The sequence below is a fragment of the Cupressus sempervirens genome, chromosome 7 (assembly GCF_028749045.1).
Source record: "Cupressus sempervirens isolate cs-2001-9-10 chromosome 7, ASM2874904v1, whole genome shotgun sequence".
NCBI classification, from domain to species: Eukaryota; Viridiplantae; Streptophyta; class Pinopsida; order Cupressales; family Cupressaceae; genus Cupressus; species Cupressus sempervirens.
Genome location: NC_143124.1, coordinates 864,757,142 through 864,779,114, shown reverse-complemented (window position 1 = coordinate 864,779,114; position 21,973 = coordinate 864,757,142).

Sequence of the window (21,973 nt, the reverse complement as noted above, 5' to 3'; positions counted from 1 at the left end):
ATGAATCAAATTTTAATCCTTCATGGGATTTCCACAATCTTTAAGTAGTGCCCTATACTTACTGGCTTTGTTGATATAATCCTGAATTATGTTAAAGTTTTTTGGATCCAAGAGAACTAAATCATCCTCAATCTGGAATCCCTCTTCCTCATTCACCTTACCATACAATGATTCAAGTTTGTCCCAAGTAGGTTTGGCTTCCATGAAACTGGCAATGTGGAAGAAGAGATCTCTAATAATTCCTAAAGCTTGATTGTTAATAATTTTTCAATCAATGAGTTCTTTAGCATCAATGGGTTTTGGAATTGTACCATCAACATAAAGATTTAGACCCTTTGACATTAATCTACTCCATACAGTATCTTTCCATCTAGAATAATTGTGTGAAGTTAGAAGTGGACCTTTTCGTAAACCTATGATTTAGAAATAAAAAGAGCACACAAGAGAGACACAAAAGCATAGTACACACTCCTCCTTTACACTCAATCAAAATACCCCCCCAAAAAAGGTGCTTTTGGCACTTTATATATAGTGCATATACAATAGGCCACTTGTTAAAATGAACAAAGTGGACTTCTAATTTTTCTTTTTACAACTACCTTTTGAGGTTCAAATCTATCACTAAGCAATGTACCTCAGATGTAAAACAATTCTAAAAAGTAATCAAAGGAATACAATGTAGAAAAAGCCCTAATTCTAAAAATGAGATTTGTACCCACACAACCCAGAATTTGATTGTAGATATGTAAAGTAGATGAAAAATAATGCACTTTCAAAAAATTAGAGTTTGAAAAGGTGTCCAGATGAGCACATACAAAGCATTTGAATTTGCAAAATGTAGGATTGAATAGGTAAATCACCAAAAAATCTAATTTCTAAAAAACCCTTGCACCAAAGCTAGAAAAGGACACCACCACTAAAAATTTCAAAAAATTCTACCCAAAATTAAAATAATCACACCCGAATTGGAGTCTGGATGATCGAGTTATGGTCTCTCAAAGTCAAGCTACCAAATCAAAAATGCATTTGAAGAGGGGTCTGGGTAGAAAATTGCTAGCTTAAACTTGACAGTCAAATGCTCATTGTAGTAGTTATAAAATTATTAGAAATGATAGTTAGAAGACTATCAAATTCAACCTCATGTTCAACTGATGTCAGTGAAAAATAGCCATGTGGTATGTTGACTGGATGACACATGTGCAGTACAGATGTTGAAACATGACACTATATGGATGTGAGCTAGCATTGACATGTCAAATGATATGGATGTATGGATGGTTGCAGTGGCAACTTACGTGGCATTGGCTATCCATATGGGTGTGTTAGGTTAACTGGGTGGGAGTCCTCGCTGAGCTAGCCCCTACTCTATGTGGCATAGTGAGTTTAAGTTGACTTTCATCACTAAGTCAACTTCCATGTTGAGGGTTTTGCATGTGCCACATGGTTGGGTTGGCCCTGTTGTGGAAGTGTCGTGTGGCATAGGGCAAGAATAGGATGTTGAGCTAGAAAAAAACCATCTTCGGCCAAAAAACATTGAACATGGGCCAAAAATTTGTGCAGTAACTAGAGAACCAAAGATTACAACAATCTCAAAGATGTTTTTCGAATGTTGAAATGATGAACCAGGCTGAGCAGTTAAGCCATCATTAGATGTAGGAGCAGCATCACCAGTTTTTAAGTTTGTGGTGTCAGGATATTTTTGCTAGCAGTAGAAGATTATATGATTAGTTCCACATTTGTGGGTTCAATCAACACAATTGTGTTTTTAAACACAAGCCCACACCTAGAAAAGAAAATTAAGCTCACCAGTGATGTGGGTAGTCAGGTTCTAGTGGGATGTGTTGAGAAGGGTCGCAGGTGAGCTTGACTAAAAATTTATAAAGTCATACATTGGTGGGGATGTAGGCAAAAATAAATATTTCTGAATAGAATATTCCCTCCAAAATTGTAAGGCTATGGTGTGATTGCCCAGTTCTACAAAAAATAATTTCTCTGCTAGCCTGATTGGGCAAAAAAAAGTTTCCAAAAATTTGCAATAATACTGTGACAAAAATTTAGAGAAATTAAATTGTGGATTTGAATAAAATTAAATTGTAGATCTAAAGGATCATACCTAAACTTGCAAATCAGTGCCTTCAAGTGCCAATTTGCAAAACAAAATTGCCTCACAATCGACTTTGGCCTAGGGTATCCAAATTTATAGCTGATTTTTATCGAATCAATGTTCTGGACACAATGGTGAGGTTCATTCTAGCTCTAGACACTCCTAATTTCTATGATACTCTAGATCTGGGTCAAGGTGCTAAAGAAACAATGGTCTCAAATGACTATGTAAAGAGAGATTCTCCAAGCTCTGATACCAATGCAAGAATTTTCCTTAGGGAAAAATTCACCCAAGATTAAAGAACTCAAACACAAACACAACTATAGACCAAAAAGAGTATGATCAGAATATTGATATGTATTTGATTCAATGTAATGAAAGTACACTAGGAGTGCCTATATATAAAGGCCTCTGAGAGGCATCTAGAATTCCTAGGAATCAATATCATGATAAGTCATAAAACTAGGCACATGTCCACTAGATATGGGTTATCCTCCATTAAGCATGGGAGTAAGTGCAATGATGAGAGAATAAGCCTACAAAGGTGTAGCATGCAAATTTATGTTGTAGACACCATGTGCTACATTAGGAGTGTGAATAACTATGTTGTCTACATGACAACTCGGTGAATGATGCAAACTCCAATGTTGTAGACACCATGTGCTAAATTAGAGTTGCGTACTTCTATGTTGTCAACATGACAACTCATAAAGGTACACAAACTCCTAAGTGTCTCACAAAATAAATAATAAAATAATGCAAAATAGTAAAATAATGCATTAACCTAAGTAAACTTAAGTAAATTGTAAATAGTAAATACATATTTACACCAACAATTATTGTCTAAATTGAGATCAATTTGGATCTCATGGTGTTTTCATCTTCTTGAAGCTCAGCCAATGTGCCTTGAGAATTCAATAGAATATTGTAGTCATCAATGCTAGATCCTAGAGACTCTAAGATAATATTTTTGGATGCTTGCACCTTAGCCTGAGTCTCATCTATGCCTTCATGAATATTGTGTATAAATCTTGGCACATTTAACAATAATGTGTACACATTTAGTACTCTCTATATAAGATTCATCATAATCTATTCTTTCTCTTGCAATAGAACTATCTTATCAAGTATAGTTATGAAAACTTTTTGCACATCCTTTGTTTCAATTCTTCTTGCTAACAAATCAATTAGCTTCTCATTTGATTCAATATTTTTAGCACTTTCTTCATCAATTATATTTACAAGTTGATCAATGATTGGTTTCTCTTCATCTAAATTTTGTATGTAAAAAGAATCAGTTTTTTTTTTCTTACATCTTGTAATGTCTATTTCTTCTTTTTCTCTCTCCTTAGCTCTTATTTTCTCTTTTTCTTCTTCTTATCTGGTGTATCATATCTTCCACATGTATCCAAAACTAGATAAACCTACAGATCTCCTTAAGTTGTCACAGACCTCTTCAATAGTCTTGATCTACCTACTCGATGGTCTTCTAACCAATATCCTTCTTCTAGTTCAAGGTTCACTCAGTTTAGTACACTCTACTACTTTCCACTTTACAAACTGGTTGGCAATAATAGTTGCCCTAGTTCTTGTATTATTTGGTGGTGGAGGTGTCACTGCCCTCTTTTTCTTTGTTCCTTGATCCTTCTTTCTTAGTTCATAATGACCTTAGGTGGTATCAAAGATAACACACCAATTAAATCTCCTTTTGCAGAAATATCTAGAGTAACACAAAATTTTAGTGGGGAACAAGCATCAATCTTCATGAGTTAAACTTTTCTAACTTTTTGAAAAAATTTAGTAGTCAATAAAGGTGACATGATCATAACTAAGGTTTTATGTTCTTCCATCTCTAGATAGTCAACACTCGTTCACTCTCTTTACTTGTTCAATCTTCTTGATCATCTCCTTGAAATATTTGTTGCTTTCTTGAATTCTCTTAATTGCTCTAAGCTCTTTGGAATGATGAATGTATGGTATGAAGTAATGCATTAAAGAAAAATTATATACCTCTCTTTTGATCAATTAAATTTACCATTAATGTTGCATACTCTGATGAGTGGGAGCTAGCTAGCACAATAACTTGGTCTCTTCCATAATCTTTGGTCTTTCTTGGAGTTCTCAATCTATGATGCAACACTTAGTTAACATAGATAGTTTACTAATACTCGACAACCTTTCATAAAAAAAATTCTCATACATCTTATATATGCATATATGAACTTTTAGCACACATTTATATAAGGAAATGATGTATGATATATCATTTAGGTATACAGTTCCATAAATACCTCTTTTTCTTAGTTAAGAGATAACATGATCACCTTCTTGATTGGATTGGGTGACCTCAGCTCCATTAGCTCCACAATTTCCATCTTCCTTTTTCTTCTTCCATTTCTTGTTTATTTCATTCCTCACTTGCTCAATGTCCACTATGCCTTTTCCTTTGTCATTTTTCTAATTTTCTAAATGTACTTGAGTTCTACAATTCTTGCTTTGATGTTCAAAATTGTGACATTCAGAACATGTATTGTTAGATGCATAACTCTTCTTCTAATTTGGTTAGTAGGGTTTTTCCTCTGATCTATGCTAAAATTCTCTATACCCATATTTATGATAGTTGTAACAATATCCTTCAAATTTAGATGTAGTAGGTGTATTCCTTAGTCTTGACCTAGTCTCATGAATTTGATATCCTTGTTTATTGTAGTAATAATAGTAACCAATAAACTTGGTTTAGAATTTTGCATTGAAAAATACTTGTAGCGTGACCAATTTTTTCCATGGTGATAGAATGGTGGTTTGTCTTTTGGCTTTGCATTTCTCATTTCTCCATTCTTGTATGATTCTCCTTTCTTAGTACATGAATCTACCAACCCAATATAAAAGCTTGATGAATTCATAAGTTCTTCCAATTATTTAATTACTTCCTTGTGTTTGTTCAATTTATCCATATATTCCTTCTCATTATTCAATTCATTTTTCAATATCTCATTGTGTGAACTAATATAAAATTTCCACATCCTCACAGTTTAGTTTTTGATTTGCAATCATTAGTTGATTCATCAAATCCATTTGTGTATTTATGAGTTTTTGCACATCTGATATCCTTTCTTCAATTCTTGTACCCTTTTTTCTTCTTCTTCCGTTGACCTATCTTCTTTAAATTTCTTTCTTTTTTTAGTCACTTCACATAGTCTTACTAATTGGATTTCATGTTCTCCTTTTAGTTTCCTTATCTCTTCATTGGGGAGTTTGTTCCTTTCAAGTAGTTTAGCAGAAGCTTTGTCATTAGGTTTGATTGGTTCAAATAGTCATTTAGTCTCAACTTCTTCATAAGAGTATTGTTTTATCTAGATGGTAATTTCCTTTCTCCTTTCTAGATAATCCTTTAGATCTTATCTTGCCTTCTCAAGTTTTCACAATTTGGGTTGGATATCAATTACTTAATTGTCTATAGTCTTGTTTACTTTAAAAGCATCCATCTTTGAAGATCTAATCTCCAAGCCTTTAAGTTTCTTTCAGAAAACTAGTGCTCTGATACCAATTTTTTATTTATGGAGGAGTAAACTATATACTAAGTGGGGGGAGACGAATTAGATTCACTTCTCACAAATTCATCCACATCTATCAATAACATGTGCATGAAAAACTATAAAAGTAAGGATGCTTGTAGCATGTAAATAAATAAAATCACATGTTTGAAAGTAATAGTAAATAATGCAATATTTGTTACTGAGAAACCCTCGAAGGTGAAGGAAAAACTGGGGTGGGGATGACACCCACAAATCTTCACTACAAAAGTAATAAAGTTAACAAGTTTAGGGTACAATGTTGGAACATAAAATATGATCTAATTTATGAGGAGTTTTTCTTGTTAAAGACTTAAGAAACTATTAGGTTTCACCTTGTTAGAGGATTTGACACTAACAATTAAGTAAGGACTCTGTTAGGAGATTTACAAAGATCTATTAAGATGAATTGTTAAGAGATTTACCCTAATTTAAGTCTATTATAATTGATTGAATACTTGACTCTAGGTTTGCTTTGCATGTTGATTTTGAGTCTCCTACTTACTAATTGATCCTATCATTTGATCTAATAACATGTATCTCTCCCTTTTACATTCATTACTTATGAAAAGTTCACTTGCTCTATTAGATGATAACAAAAGGTTTGAATGAATTTTTGATGGAGGTATGCTCTACTACCACTGACAAAGGTATGCTTTGGTACCACTTGATGGGAAAACAACTCAAACACAAAATGGACACAACAAGACAAGGGAAATTGTATTAACTATGAAAATAAGCTAGTACATTCAGTACAGAGAAAATAGACTTTATAACATGCCCTATGGGCTTACAATAACATAAATCTAGGGATAATTTCTCCTTTCAGTACCTCCTCTCAAACTCCACTCCGAATTGCCTTTTACAATGCCAAAAATGTCCTTAAATTGACCCTAGAGGGTTAAGGACTAGGAATACATTCTAGAAAGTGCTAGTAGGCATCCACCGACTAAATAGAAGGCTCCAAAAGCTGCATTAGAAGTCGACACAAATCTAGAAGAATCCAAAAATGGTAATCAAACTTCCGAGAGGCATATCTTTTGAACCGTAGCTCCGATTGACGAACCGTTTACATTTTTGAAAAGCTCTTGAAGCGCTCTATAGCCTCATGGAAAAGCTTCGCTCATCCCCCATTTTTTGTCCCTTTTCAAGGTTATTTAATGCCCCTAACCTAACTTTGAAGCATTCTTAGGAGGTCTCCAAAACTCAAAAAGCTACGATAACTTTCAAACCATGGGACCTTTTGACCTGATTCTTTTTTTGGAATGCTCTAAATTACAATTACATTCATCTGGCTAATTGACACCTCCTAGTTCACCAAAATGATGGCTCAATTACATACTCCTATTTTTTTGGCATTTACACATATCCCAAGGTGTTCAAATACTATATCCTAGAACACTGATAGTGGAACTGTGAGAGTTGGAACCTTTATTTGACCCAAATGGGTATCCAAAAATGAAAAAACATAAAATAGAAACTAAGTCTAAGTACATTTGTTTGGGTGACACAGGATTGCTCTTATACCTCTGGATGCTCCTGCATCAGACACCCAGGGTAGATTGAAAAGTGACCCTGTCACTTTATGAATGGTAGAGGAAATTCCAAATGGGAAACCTCAGCTGCTGAAATCCAAGTTGAGTCCTCAATCGACCATCCTTTCCACTTGACCAAGTACTCTTCATACTGCCTATTTTTGGTACTTCTACCCACGCGATGATCTAGAATTTCTTCTATCTCCTCCTTAGAAGCAGGAATTGGAAATTGCTCTAACACCAGCTCTGCATCTGCACCATCATCATGATACTCTGTTAAGTCTGCAATGTTGAAAATAGGAGAAATGTGAGCACCATCTGCCAGCTCCACCTCATATGCATTTCTTGAGTCATGTTTCTTCAGAATTTTGCAAGGGCCAAATTTCTTCATTTTCAGCTTGTTGTAAGTACTAGCTGAAAATCTTTCTTTTCGTAAGTGCACCATGACTAGATCCCCTACTTGGAATTCCTTATGTCTTCTCCTTTGATCAGCCCTAGCTTTATACTCTTGATTCATCTTGGTAATGTGTGCTTGAACCTCCTCATGTAGACACTTGATATGTTCAGCAAACTCTTTAGCTTCAACACTTGTCCTTTCCCCTTGCTCTATCTTCGTCAATTCTGGTGCAGTCCTTGGGCTACTTCCATTTACAATTTGGAATGGTGATTTTCCAGTACTCCTATTTATAGAAATATTGTAAGAAAACTTTGCTTGTGGTAGAATCAAATCCCATCCCTTGGGCTTATCCCCAACTAAACATCTTAACAAATTGCCCAGACTTCTATTTACCACTTCTGTTTGGCCGTCAGTCTGTGGGTGATGCATGAAACTGAATTTCAAGTCCATTCTCAACTTTTTCCACAATGTCCTCTAGAAATACCCCACAAATTTAGTATCTCTATCAGAAACTATACTCCTTGGAAGACCATGCAGTCTTACCACCTCTCTGAAAAACAAGTCTGCAATATGGACAACATCACGAGTCTTATGGCATGGAATGAAATGTGCCATTTTAGAGAACCTATCAACCACCACAAATATTGAGTCATTACCCCTTTGTGTCCTTAGAAATCCAAGAACAAAATCCATACTTATGTCCTCCCATGGCCTTGATGGAGCAAACAATGGTTGATATAGCCCAGTATTGTGACTAAATCCCTTGGCATCTTGACAAACCTAACAACTATGTACAAACTTCTTCACATCTTGTGAAATTCGAGGCCAAAAATAATGTTCTCTAAGAATGGCAATGGTCTTATCTAGACCAAAATGTCCTGCCAAACCTCTGTTGTGTTTTTCCTTAATCAAATTTTCCATCATGGAACTCCTTGGAATGCACAATTGACTACCCTTGAACGACATGCCATCTTGAATCAAATAGTCTAACCACTTGATTCTATCTACAACAATAGGCTCTTTACAAGCTTTCCATGCTTCAGCAAAATTAGGATCCTCAGGGTACAAATTCTTGAGTTCATCAAACCCAACTACTTCAACCTGCATTACTGTAAGCAACAACTGTCTCTTACTTAGTGCATCTGCAACCTTGTTAGATTTTCCACTTCTATGCTTCAACACAGATGTATAACTCTACAAGAACTCTACCCACTTCATATGCCTCTGATTCAATTTACCTTGGCTATTTAGGTATTGTAATGCCTGATGATCAGTATACAAAACAAATTCCTTTGGCAACAAATAATGCCTCCATTTCCTTAAGGCCTGAACTATTGCATAGAACTCTTGATCATAAACAGAATACTTCTTCTTTGCATCATTCAATTTTTCACTAAAATATGCAATAGGCTTACCTTCTTGGCTTAATACAGCCCCAATAGCACTGCCACTAGCATCAAAATCCACTTGGAACACCTTTCTAAAATTTGGATGTGCCAACATAGGTTGTTCTTTCACCTTCTTCTTTAGCAATTCAAAACTTCTTGTAGCTGTTGCAATCCATTTGAACTCTTTTCTATCCCCTCTTATTGTGTCCATTAGGGGTGCACATATGCCACTAAAATTCTTAATAAACTTCTTGTAAAAACTAACCAGACCATGAAATGATCTTACCTCAGTAGCAGACCCTAGAGTAGGCCATTTCAAGATGGCTTTTACCTTCTTTGGATCCATTGTGAGACCTTCAGGTGATATAAAAAACCCCAAATAGACTAACTCCCTTTTTGTAAAGATACACTTCTTCAAATTAATTAACAGTTTCTCTTCTCTTAACCTTTCAAGGACACTATGAATATGCAATAAATGTTCTTCCAAAGTCTTGCTGAAAATTAAAATATCATCCAAATAGACAACAACAAATTTTCCCAAGAACTTCTTAAGTACCTCATTCATAAGCCACATGAAGGTGCTTGGGGTGTTTGTCAATCCAAAGGGCATGACTAACCATTCATAAAGACCCTCTTTGGTCTTGAAGGTTTTTTTCCACTCATCTCCTTCTCGAATCTGTATTTGATGATAGCCACTCTTGAGATCTATCTTTGTGAAGTACTGAGCTCCACTCAAGCACTCCATAAGATCATCCATTCTTGGCAAAAGAAATTGGTACTTGATGGTTATCCTATTTATAGCTCAAGAATATGTACACATCCTCCACTCTCCATCCTTCTTTGGTGTGAGTACTACCAGTACTGCACATGGACTTAGGCTCTCCCAAATCAAGCCCTTCCTCAATAGCTCCTGAACCTATCTGTTTAGCTCCTCTATTTCAATAGGAGTCATCCTATGAGCAGCCTTGGTAGGAAAACTTGCTCCTGGAATCAGATCTATCTGATGACTGATTTGCCTTACTGGTGGCAATCCTTCTGGAACATTATCAAAGATAATATCTCCAAATTCGCCTAGTAAATTTGAAACTTCAAGTGGTATTTCACTACTACCTTCTTTATCTTTCCTAGGAATCAAATCAAAGCACATACGCTGATGTTTCATTCCATCTAAAAACTTCCTTCCATCAACAAGACAAATCCTAGCACTGCTACATATCTTTTCACCTTCCTTTTTCATGGGCTTCAGTTTGTGGCAAACTCCATCCTTTGTTAGAGAGTATGTGTTTGCATGACCATCATGTACTACATGTCTATCAAACTTCCATGATCTACCCAAAAATAGATGGCAAACATCCATTGGAATAAAATCATAGAGAACTTCATCATGGTAACTCCCAATTTTGAATTTCACTAAACATTTTTCACTTACCAGGACCTTATGATCATCTTTTACCCAAGCAATCCAATAGGGTTGGGGATGTCTCTCCCTCTTGAGCTTTAGCTTAGAGACCATCTCTTCTGATACCAAGTTATCAGTGCTACCACCATCAATGATCACGTCACAACATTTATCCTCACACTTGCATCTAGTACGGAACAAACTCCTCCTTTGTCCTGGTTCAATCTCACCACTTAGTAGGACCCTTTCATTCACCAAGGTCTCTCCTCTTCCTGCATCCTCTAAATGTGATGATTGTGAATCCTCATCCACATGAGAAACCCTAGCTTGGCCCTCAGCTCTCCTATCTATCCTTCCTTGTCGTTGAGGGCATTCAAAGGCATGATGCCCTTCTTCATTGCAATGGAAACATGTACCACGGAAGCCTCCTCTTCCTTGCCCACATCCTCTACCTCTTCCTCTCTAATTTCCAAAGTCTTGATCATGGGAGTGGTTAAAACCCTCATTCCTCTGGTTCCTGCTAGTACCCACATCATCATTTTTCTTTTGGGTTTCATTTCGACCTCCAGATAACCTACCGCTTCCCCTTCCTCCTTGACCATGCCCTCTTTGTCCCCTTCAAACCTCTTATTCAACTTCTCTTCAACTCATAGGGAAAATTGGTATGCCTCTTCAACGCTGGTCATTATTACTAGACATAATTCCTCCTGGATGCTAGGTTGCAACCCACTGATATAACATGCAACCTTCTCCTTATTTGCTTCTGCATGCCCTGATCTAATCAAAAGTCGATAAAACTCCTTTGTATATTCTTGGATTGATCTTCCTACTTGCTTTAGCCCATGTATCTTCTTAAACAAATCAAGCTCGTAGTCCACAGGAATGAACTACTTCTTCAATTTGTCCACCATGCGATCCCACCTTGTGATCTTCTCCTTTCCTCTTCTGTTTCTTTCCAATTGAATCTCTTGCCACTAGATTTTGGCATGGCCTTTCAGTTTGTCCTTTTCAAACTTAACCCTATCTAGGTCCCTAGTATCCTCATACTCAAAGTATTCTTCCAGTTCATTGATCTAGTCAATCAACTCATTTGGTTTCAAATTTCCTGAAAATACACCCACATCAATTGTAGGTCTTTTCCCAAATTTAATAATGGCCCTAAAAAGCCTTTCCTCTGCCTGATTTAGAACTTCCCCGTCAAATTCCCCTTCTGGTCCAATTTCCTCTTCTTCATTGTCATCCTCACTATCATCACCTGCAGCAACATTTGTTCCTCTATGGAGCTCCTCCTATAATGCTTGTACCTACCTTTGGAGGGCTTTAACCTCCTCAGGATTAACAGCTCTAGCCCTTCCACCATGCTCTCTTTGTGGAGGTATTTTCTTAACTCAAATCCACAACCACACAGTCCTAGTGCAAACTGTCTCACAGTCAGTGCTCTGTCTACACACTCAGGAAAACTAGCTCTAATACCACTTGATGGAGGTACACTCTACTACCACTGATAAAGGTATGCTCTAATACCACTTGATGGGAACACTACCCAAACACAGAATGGACACAATAGGAAAAGGGAAATTATATTAATAGTGAAAATAAGCTAGTACATTCAGTACAGAGAAAATAGACTACATAACATGCCCTATGGGCTTACAATAACATAAATCTATAGATAGTTTCTCCTTTCAGTACCTCCTCTCAAACTCCACTCCGAACTTCCTTTTACAATGCCATAAATGTCCTTAAATTCACCCCGGAGGGTTAAGGACTAGGAACACATTCTAGAAAGTGCTAGTAGGCATCCACCGACCAAATAGAAGGCTCTAGAAGCTGCGTTAGAAGTCAACACAAATCTAGAAGAATCCAGAAATGGTAATCGAACTTTCGGGAGGCATATCTTTTGAACCGTAGCTCTGATTGACGAACTGTTTACATTTTTGAAAAGCTCTTGAAGTGCTCTATAGCCCTATGGACCAGCTTTTCTTGTCCCCCAATTTTTGGCTCTTTTTGAGGTCATTTAATTCCCCTAACCTGACTTTGAAGCATTCTTAGGAGGTCTCCAAAACCCAAAAAACTGGGATAACTTTCAAACCATGGGGCCTTTTGACCTAATTCTTTTTCTGGAATGCTCTAAATTACAATTACTTTCATTTGGCCAATTTACACCTCCTAGTTCACCAAAATGATGGCTCAATTACATACTCCTATTTTTTGGCATTTACACGTATCCCAAGGTGTTCAAATCCTCTATCCTAGAACACTGATAGTGGAACTATGAGAGTTGGAACCTTTATTTGACCCGAATGGGTATCCAAAAATGAAAACACATGAAACAAAAACTAAGTCTAAGTACATTTTTTTGGGTGACACAAGATTGCCCTTATACCTCTGGATGCTCCTACATCAATTTTGATCTTCTCAATGCTTCATAGTATTATTGATAACAATTATTCAATTGTATATTTTCATTGATGCTACACAAAAGTTATACAATAACCAAACAATGCCAATTAGAACTGAGCTTAGAAGACTCCTATATCATCCAAGAAGTAGATAAGTTCATTGATCCAAGTGAAGCTAAACTAGGTAGGTCACCAAAGAATTTCATTTGTAGCCAAGTTAAAAGTTCAATATAAACCTAGTCAGCTTAGTTACCAAGGAACTCATTGGTAGCTGAGTGACTCAGTTTTAGTTCAAGAAGATGTGCATTTTCTTTAATTTTTTTCTTCAAACTAACTTAATGGATGTTAATTGTTTATTTGTAAGGATATTCAAGTTGACTTGACATTGTATTTCATATATATAAAAGGTCAAGATTTAGATTGAATAATGTGTGAGTGTTGAAGAAGACAAGATGCAAATAGGGAAGAATATACATGGAGCTACAAAGAATATTTTGATTGTAAATGATCCAGAGGATAAACCAGAACAACAATTTGAATCTACAATACACTTTTTTTGTCAATTAGGTTAATCATTTACTCCCTAACAATTGTAGCGGTCAATAAATAAATTAATAGAGTTTACTTAATAGTCATTTTGCAAATCCTCTAGCAAGGTGGTATTTCTAGATTGGAGTGTCTTAAGACCTCTAACAAGGCCACTCCTAACAAGGTGATTTAAATCCTTTAATAGGGTCACACCTAATAGTGTGTTTTATAACCTTGAACAAGGTTGGCTCCTAATAGGGCTCACTTCAGAAGAGTGATTTTTTTTAACTAGTTGCATTGGTAGTTTTCCTGTATTGGGTTTCCACATTAAGTCTTGGTGTCCTATGTGTTTATATTATTCTCTTAATGCTTTATCTTTCTACAAATAAGTTGATAAAGGGTAATGCACATTAATATATTAGATTTCTTTGTCAATTGAGTTATAGTGAATATCTAGTTCTAATCAAGTGTCCAATTTGAAGGAACCTTTTGTGTTCACATCTAAGAGATTTGGAGTTGTTTTATTGGTAACTAGTTCACCCATCCCCTCTTAGTTACTCCTCCTATATTTCCAACAATTGGTATTAGAGAAGTTGGTTCTTGTAGAAAAGGTTTCAAGGATATAAGCTAAATATCAAGATGCATTACAAAAGAGAGATTCCTAAGTTGAACAAAGATAAGTTCTAAGCATGACACAATATCATGAAGTTGCACTAGGGTACAGTTGGAGACACAAGCCTAAAATTTTGAAATGCTAAGTATCTACCACCTCCTAATCTATTGACTATGGATCAAATGGCAGAAAAGAAGAATCACAACATAATGATGATTAACATTGCTTTTGCTCTCAATTATGTTGAATTTGATGAAGTCAAAGATTATCCTACTACTCATGAAATATGGAACAAGATGCAAAAGATCTATGGAGGAGATGATAATGTGAGGAGAGCCAAAGAAAAAATTTTAAGATGTCAACTTGATTAGATGAATATAAGAGAAGATGAAAACATTGAAAAATACATTGAAAGAATCAAAGCAAGTGTGAGTGCAATTAGAGCCTCAAGAGAAAAATTTGAAGGGAAAACTGTAATCAGCAAGGTATCAAGAACTCTTCTTCTTGTTCATGCAATTAAAGTTTTCATTATTCAAGAGATGAGATGTGATCCCAAAAATAACATAACTTTGGATGCACCAGTGGGATAGTTAACAATATTTGAGTTGGATAACTTTAATAACTATCATCCTAGATCTCAGAATATGTAATAAACTTTCAAGGCCAAACTAACCCTTGGTAGAAAGGGAGGAAACTCAAAAGGAAAATAGTCTGATAGTGAAGAAGAAGATGAGAATCTGATGGCGATCTTGATGCCATTGAAACCCTACTTGCAAGGTGGTTACCAAAATGCAAAGGTAAATATAAAGGAAAAATTCGATTGATTTTTTTTCTTGTGAAGAATTTGGTCACATTGCTACAAGATGTCCAACCAAGGAAAGTAAAGATAATAGGAAATCTAGTAAATTAAAAGGTATGAAAGATTTCAAAAGTTGCAAAGACTACAAAGACAAAGGTAAGAAACATTATTATATTGCTAAAGATTATGATAGTAATAATAAAAATCAAATGATTTATATTGTGCTTAAGGATGAATCAAATGATGAGAATAATGAAAAAGATGGCACTTTTCATTGAAAGGATGAATGCTAATAATATTCCTATGGGGAAAAATTGTAGAAACATGATTATATCATTAGACCATGATGATACATTACATCATGACCGTGTTTGTCATTGATGTCAACATAACAGTTTTCTATGGTATCTAATAGAAGAATAGTGGTAAAGATCAAGTTGATATGGATAGATCATTGAGTAATTTCACTAGAGAGATTAAAGGGAGATTATACTAAGTGTTTAATCCTAATATTCCCTTTCAGAACATTTATTTATTTGGCCATTAATTTGTATAAGTTTTTTTCTTAATAATCCTTTCTATATCCTATTCTTTGCATTTATATAATATTCCCTAGAGTCATGTATTTTCAGTCCTAATATTAATTATATCAATAAGGTGATTATATTATAATTTAATTATATATTATTATATTAATTATATAAATTATATTTCTTATTACTAATATTAATAAGACTATTATAATATTATTACATGATATATTATTAATTTAAATATTATTATTAATAATAATATTATGCAATGTTATGTTAGGACAAATTATAGCTATATCATTATTAGATATACCATAAGATTATTATGTTATCAAATTATTATATTAATAATTGATGATATATTATTATACATATTTTAGATATATTTAATAGTATATATATCAAATATATTTAATATTATTTACCTTATTTTTTATAATTATATTTACATATTATTGTATAATATAAATTATTATTATTATTATTATTATTATTATTATTATATATGCAAAATTGTTAGAAATTTGACTATTTAGTTCATTATTCGTTACTAAAACTTACTCCTAAATTAGGACATCATAGTCCTCCCCTCTAAAAATTTGTTTCTCCTCAAGCAAATACGAATATTTCCATGTAAAGTTAGTATCCACAAAAATTTGATATAACAAAACATAAGCATATATTGAGTATACATATTGATGCATAAATACATGAAGTTGACATGAGGTAGACACTTCAATGCATGAAGACATGAAGCATACACGATGCAAAATAGTTGAAGACACGAAGTATACATGATGTAGATAGTTGAAGACACAAAGTATACATGACTTAGACACATAGTATACATGTTAAAAAATCATCAAAATCCTTCTTAGAATTTGAAATAATAAAAGGTAAGGAAATGTTTTACCACTTTGATTGTGAATGTTGTTCTCCTTTCAAAATCAAAAGTTCCTGAAGATGCATATTTTTAACAACCTTTTTATAGCTAGTACTATAATAGACTATATAATTCCATAGTGGATGGTAGATTTATTGCTACTCAAGTTTGGACATGCTCAACTTGGGGCTCCCTCAAATTTTAATCCATATTGGGATTCTCTTGCCCCAACATGACTGATTTATTCCTCCCCTGTGCACACTCCCTACCCACTAGGAACATGTTTAATTTGGATGTGGATGGTAGTTTTATTGCTTCTCAATTTTGGACATGCTCAATTTGGGGCTCCCTCTCAGATCTTAATCCATATTGGGATCCTATTGCCTCGATGTGACCAATTTACTCCGCTCCATGTACACTCCTTACCCACTAGGAACATGTTTAATTTTGATGTGGATGGTAGATTTACTACTACTCAAGGTTGGATACACTCATCTTGGGGCTCCCTAAAATCTTCATCCATATTGAGATTCTCTAGCCCCAATGCAACAGATTTAATACTCCCCTTGTGCATAGTCCCTATCCATCATGAACTTAAGCACAAAGATTTTTAATAATGTCCCCTTTTGAAACCTTTTCTTTGTTTGATAGTATATAGAAATGTTTAGTGTTGTTGGAATCCTTGCAATGCATAACATGCCATCGACCGCTTCTCTTGCTTAAATGATTATTTCCCACTCAAATCATCTTTAATAAATATTTTAGTTGAATGTTCTTTATATAATATCTATCATTATAAAATTTTCCCCTTGATATATATGGCAGTGTGGGGGGTACTATCACCTTGTATTATTATTATATTTTCTCCATCGGTAAATATCTAAGATATATTTCATGATATCCAGCTACCATTATCTTATTTACTCTCCAATGGGAATTATTATATCCTTCTCTCTTTGACGTCCAATACTCCCTTCTTTATATATGTTACTTCTATTCTCACTTCTATCTTTTCCATGGAGTCTAGCAAGGTTATTGTGGCATGTCAAAGGGGTCCCTTTGCCCATACACCAATCCCATACCCTTATTTTTTGTGGGTACCTATAGGTATGGTTCACCATTATTCTTCCATTGATGTTATGGATTGCCTTGAATCTATAGTGACAGATTTGACCATTTTGATCTCCATTGCATGGTTACACTTTTTCTATGTTGTTTAGTAATGGTATTTTTCTTTTGATAATGATGACGTGCCATTTTACCATATATTTTCTATTTGCTTATAATTTTTTCTACTCTTAATTCCCTATTAGAAACTTTTGTGTTTCCTATATTTCCTATGTGGCATATGAATTTCTATGAGATTTATTCTTTTGAAGGGTGGTTGATTCATATTAATTTGATTAGTGTTTTAATCATACTTTCATCTCTAATTTTCCCTTCCTTCATATTGTTTGTATCTTCACAAAATTAATCTGCATGGACTAGGCTTTATCATTATTCGGCACCTTCTTTCTAGTGTCTTGCATAAAATGTGTTTGGCTATGGCCCACAATGTGGTCACCACCCATAGATTCTAAGGATTATTTGGAGTATTGGATGTAAGGATTTTTGAAATATGTAGTGGAATGCCTCCTTTAATATTTTTGTTTCTCTAATCTATGTTACATCTTCTATGTGACTTAACATTCCAACTTGCGCTAAGTACATACGGAAATGTTGCTTGACAATTTCTTTGATGTAATAATTTAGTTCTACTGTAAGGGTGCATTCCATTTTCTAGTTCAATACTATTATGGTTTATTGTTTCAATACTATTTAATTTTTTTCTTCATTGTACCTCACATTTACCTTTAGTATTGTCTTAGGAACATGATATGTATCTTTTGATGTTTATGAGAATTCATTGTACCTCCTTACTATCTACCTTTTCTATAGCATAGCACACATAACAATAGTTACACTTATTATTCTTGCTAAAAAATGACAAATGGTAACATTTTCCAAAGTCTCTCTTTGATAGAACATGTCCTTTCATATAATGATAATGTGGTGTATAGGGACAAAAATATCTATATGAGTGTTTCATATTAATAATCTTCATAATCTTGAAAAACAACATTAGATGTGACTTTTAGAAACCTAGTTAAACATTTTAGACTCTATTCATAGTCTAAGTTGCATAGTTTGAGGAAAAATGTCATATTTACCTAGCTTGTTATTGATGAAACCATCACGGAAACACATGATATCTTCTAAACATGTATTCACTTCTATTCAATGGGACTTAGAATTTTGTAGTCATACTTTAAAATGCCTCCTATTTGATCAAATTCCTTTTGGTGTACATTCACTTTGTCTTCTCTTCATTCTTTCCATGACAATATTGCAAACTTTCATGGATTACTTTTCTTGTATCTATGATCTTTTACCAAATCTCTTTCAAAATGAGTAAAACTATTTGATAGCCACTTCCTTTAGAACATTAAAATATATGTAAATTGCCTATCATGTCTATCAATTTGTAGAATCTTTGATAGTATAGCTTAGAAGAAATGGAAAACTTTTCAAAGTGTTGTCTATTAATGTTTGCCAATCAAGATGGCAGGAACATGCTCTGATACCTCAGAAACATAAAATATTAAGTCTAAAAGAAGCCATGTAAGTTTTGGTGAAGATTGTTCTCAAATAGAATTTATAAGAGCTTGTTCCAGTAAACTTTTTATATCTCTTATAAGTGTTCTTATTCCAAGAACCTAAAGACAAAGATGTGAAGAAGACATGTTAGAGATGACATGGCTAAGCTCACTTGTCATAACATTACATGTATGGAAATTTATTTAAGTTACAATGCAAAAGATTAATGTTATTGCTAAATGTAACATGTTCTTAATGTATGTGTATAATAATTAATTGAGAATGTGTAACAACTAACTTAGAGAATTTTTTTATGGATTTGGTATAAAGGAAACACATTTTCCTTTGTCATGAATGGATGAATTTGAATGATTGTAAGAAACTTTGTTTATGAACTTTTATTGTGTGATCTAATGTTTGATACTTGGATTCAAGGTTTGTGGCCTATTCTACAAGGTATGATTGATGAGACTGAGGAAAGAACTTGAACTTGACTATAGACAATTATTGCAGAAGGAATAGTTGAGAGATCCATTGGATAGTGACTTCAATGATCTTTCCCCAAAACCTATTTAGATAGTGGACCCTTCTACCTTCTACAACTCCTAATAGGGTTGGCACAACTCCTAACAGTGTTGGAATCTTATACAAAGGATTCAAATTCTCCTAATAGGGAATCATATGTAATAAATGATGTAAAAGACTCCTAAAAGGGTCCATCCTCTAACAAGGAATATTTATATTAGTACATCATCTTGTGAGCATCATTCCCACTGAGGTTCTCCCTCTAATCAAGGGTTTTCGTAGTTAACATATCTAGTGTAATTATACATGTGCATCTTGTTATGGTTGCTGATTACTTTGGTTGAATGGTTAAGATTATTTAAGGTTGATAAATATTTTAATTATTGGATAACTAATTCACCACCCTCCCTCTCAATTATCTTGGTGGACTATTGTTTCTAATAATTTGCATTAGAGCATCAGGTCCTTGAAGATAAAGTTTAACAACTTTGGGAGATCCATGGCAAACATATTCAGAAAGGATAGTCCTAAGTTAGATAGATGAAATTTTGACACCTAGAACATGGAGCTTCTTGGTGAGAAATAAAAATTGTATATAGAATTGAGCATTGAATATATCTGAAGAAGACATGGAGATCAAAGAAAATATTGATCTTCTTATGGAAAGAGAAAAATAAAGTATAGAATTTTTTTCTTATTGGAAATGTAATGAGTTTGTTTATTTTTCATCTACATGACCTAAGAGAATAAGGAAAATTAGAAAGAATCCATTTTCTAATAAATATGAAGAATTTAAACCATGTATGGAAAGATTCTTGAATGATTATGATGATAGGAGTGAATTGAAAGAGGAAGTATTATACGAGATAGCCTTGATAAAAATTGTTGATGATTGTGAAGAAGGGGATGATTATGGAAATGTTAAATAGAATGATGAAGTTTTCTTTGAGAGTAACAATGATTTGTAGAATGAAGGAGATAAAATGTAGGAACAAAGTTCAGAACCTAGAACAAAGCTAAGAGTTGAGATAACAACTCCTATGTCAGGTAAGAATATAACAAAGAATCATTAACCCATGCAGATCATCAAAAGTAGAGATAAAGATGTAATGACAAGAACTAGAATCAATGATGAACTATGTTTCATATCTCAAGTTGAACCAAAGAATGCAGACGCAACATGTAAAGATGACTATTGGAAGGAATCAATGAAAGAAGAATTGGATCACATAGTGAAGAATGAGACATGGGAATTGGTCCCAAGACCAACAAACAAGAATGTGATAGGAAAATAATGGATATTCAGGAACAAGACAAATGAACAAGGTGAAGTTGTAAGAAACAAGAAAAGATTGGCATGTAAAGGATACTCATAGCAAGAAGGAATAGACTATAATAAAACCTATATTCCTGTGGCAAGAATAGTAGTAAGGTTATTCTTAGCATATGAAGCATATAAGAAATTCAAAGTGTATCAAATGGATGTCAAGTCAGCACTCCTGAATGGAGAACATGAAGAACAAGTATACATAAAATAGCCTGAAGGTTGTCCTTTAACAAATGACAAGGACATATTATGCATATTGAAGAAAGTATTGTATGGCTTAAGGCAAGCACCCAAAACTTGGTATGCAAGGTTGGACAAGCATTTGACAAAGCTTGGATTTAGTGAAGGTATGGAAAATAGTAATCTCCATTGGAAAGAAATTGATGATTTTGGTAATATGTGTTGATGATATCATATTTGGAGGAAATGAAGATGAAAGTGACAAGTTTGTAGAAGAAATAAAGAAGGAATTTTAAATGAGCATGATAAGGTAAATGAAATATTTTCTAGGATTATAGATCGTGTAGGAGAAAGAAGGAATCTTTATTTCTTAGACTAAGAATTTGAAAGATCTACTAAAAAGGTTTGGTTTGGAACATGTAAACTAGTTGGAACACCTACAATAACTGGACACAAGTTATCTACAAAGGATGAGATACCTACTATTGAGAAAACAAAGTATCTAGACCTATGACTGAAGGATTGTAATATATGACTCACACAAGGATAGATATAGAAAATGTAGTTGGAATTGTTGTAAGATTTCAAGATGATCTTGTTGGCCTAGTTTTTCACCCTTTGTGATTTGTTATACCTCATAGTGAAAAACCCTAGGGTTATGTTAGTAATAGATAATATTGAGAGGGGGGTTGAATTAGTATTTTCAATCTTTTTGCTGAAAACTAAATATTATTAATTATGTTTCCACATACATAAGAAAATAAACCAATAATGGTAAATAGTAAAAAAAACCATACATAAAGAGAGCTCATAAGAACATATTTTGTTAACTAGGGAAAACCTAGACGAGTGAAAATCTCGATGGGCACGAAACCCACTAGATGATTCACTATATGAAATAGTTTGGTTAAGGATATTAACCTTGTTAGGAGTCTATGAAGAATGTGTAGTGTCTCGAGTCCCTATTAGAAGACTAGGCCTTGTGAGAATCCTCAACCCTATTAGGAGTTGCTTCAACTCAGTTAGGTGTTGGTAGAACATATACAAATGTGTGCAAGAAGAGCCCACTATGCTAACATGAAACTATAGAATAAGTTCGTTTAGAGAATAGGTATACATACAATACTAGATCACTTATTATACTTCACAAT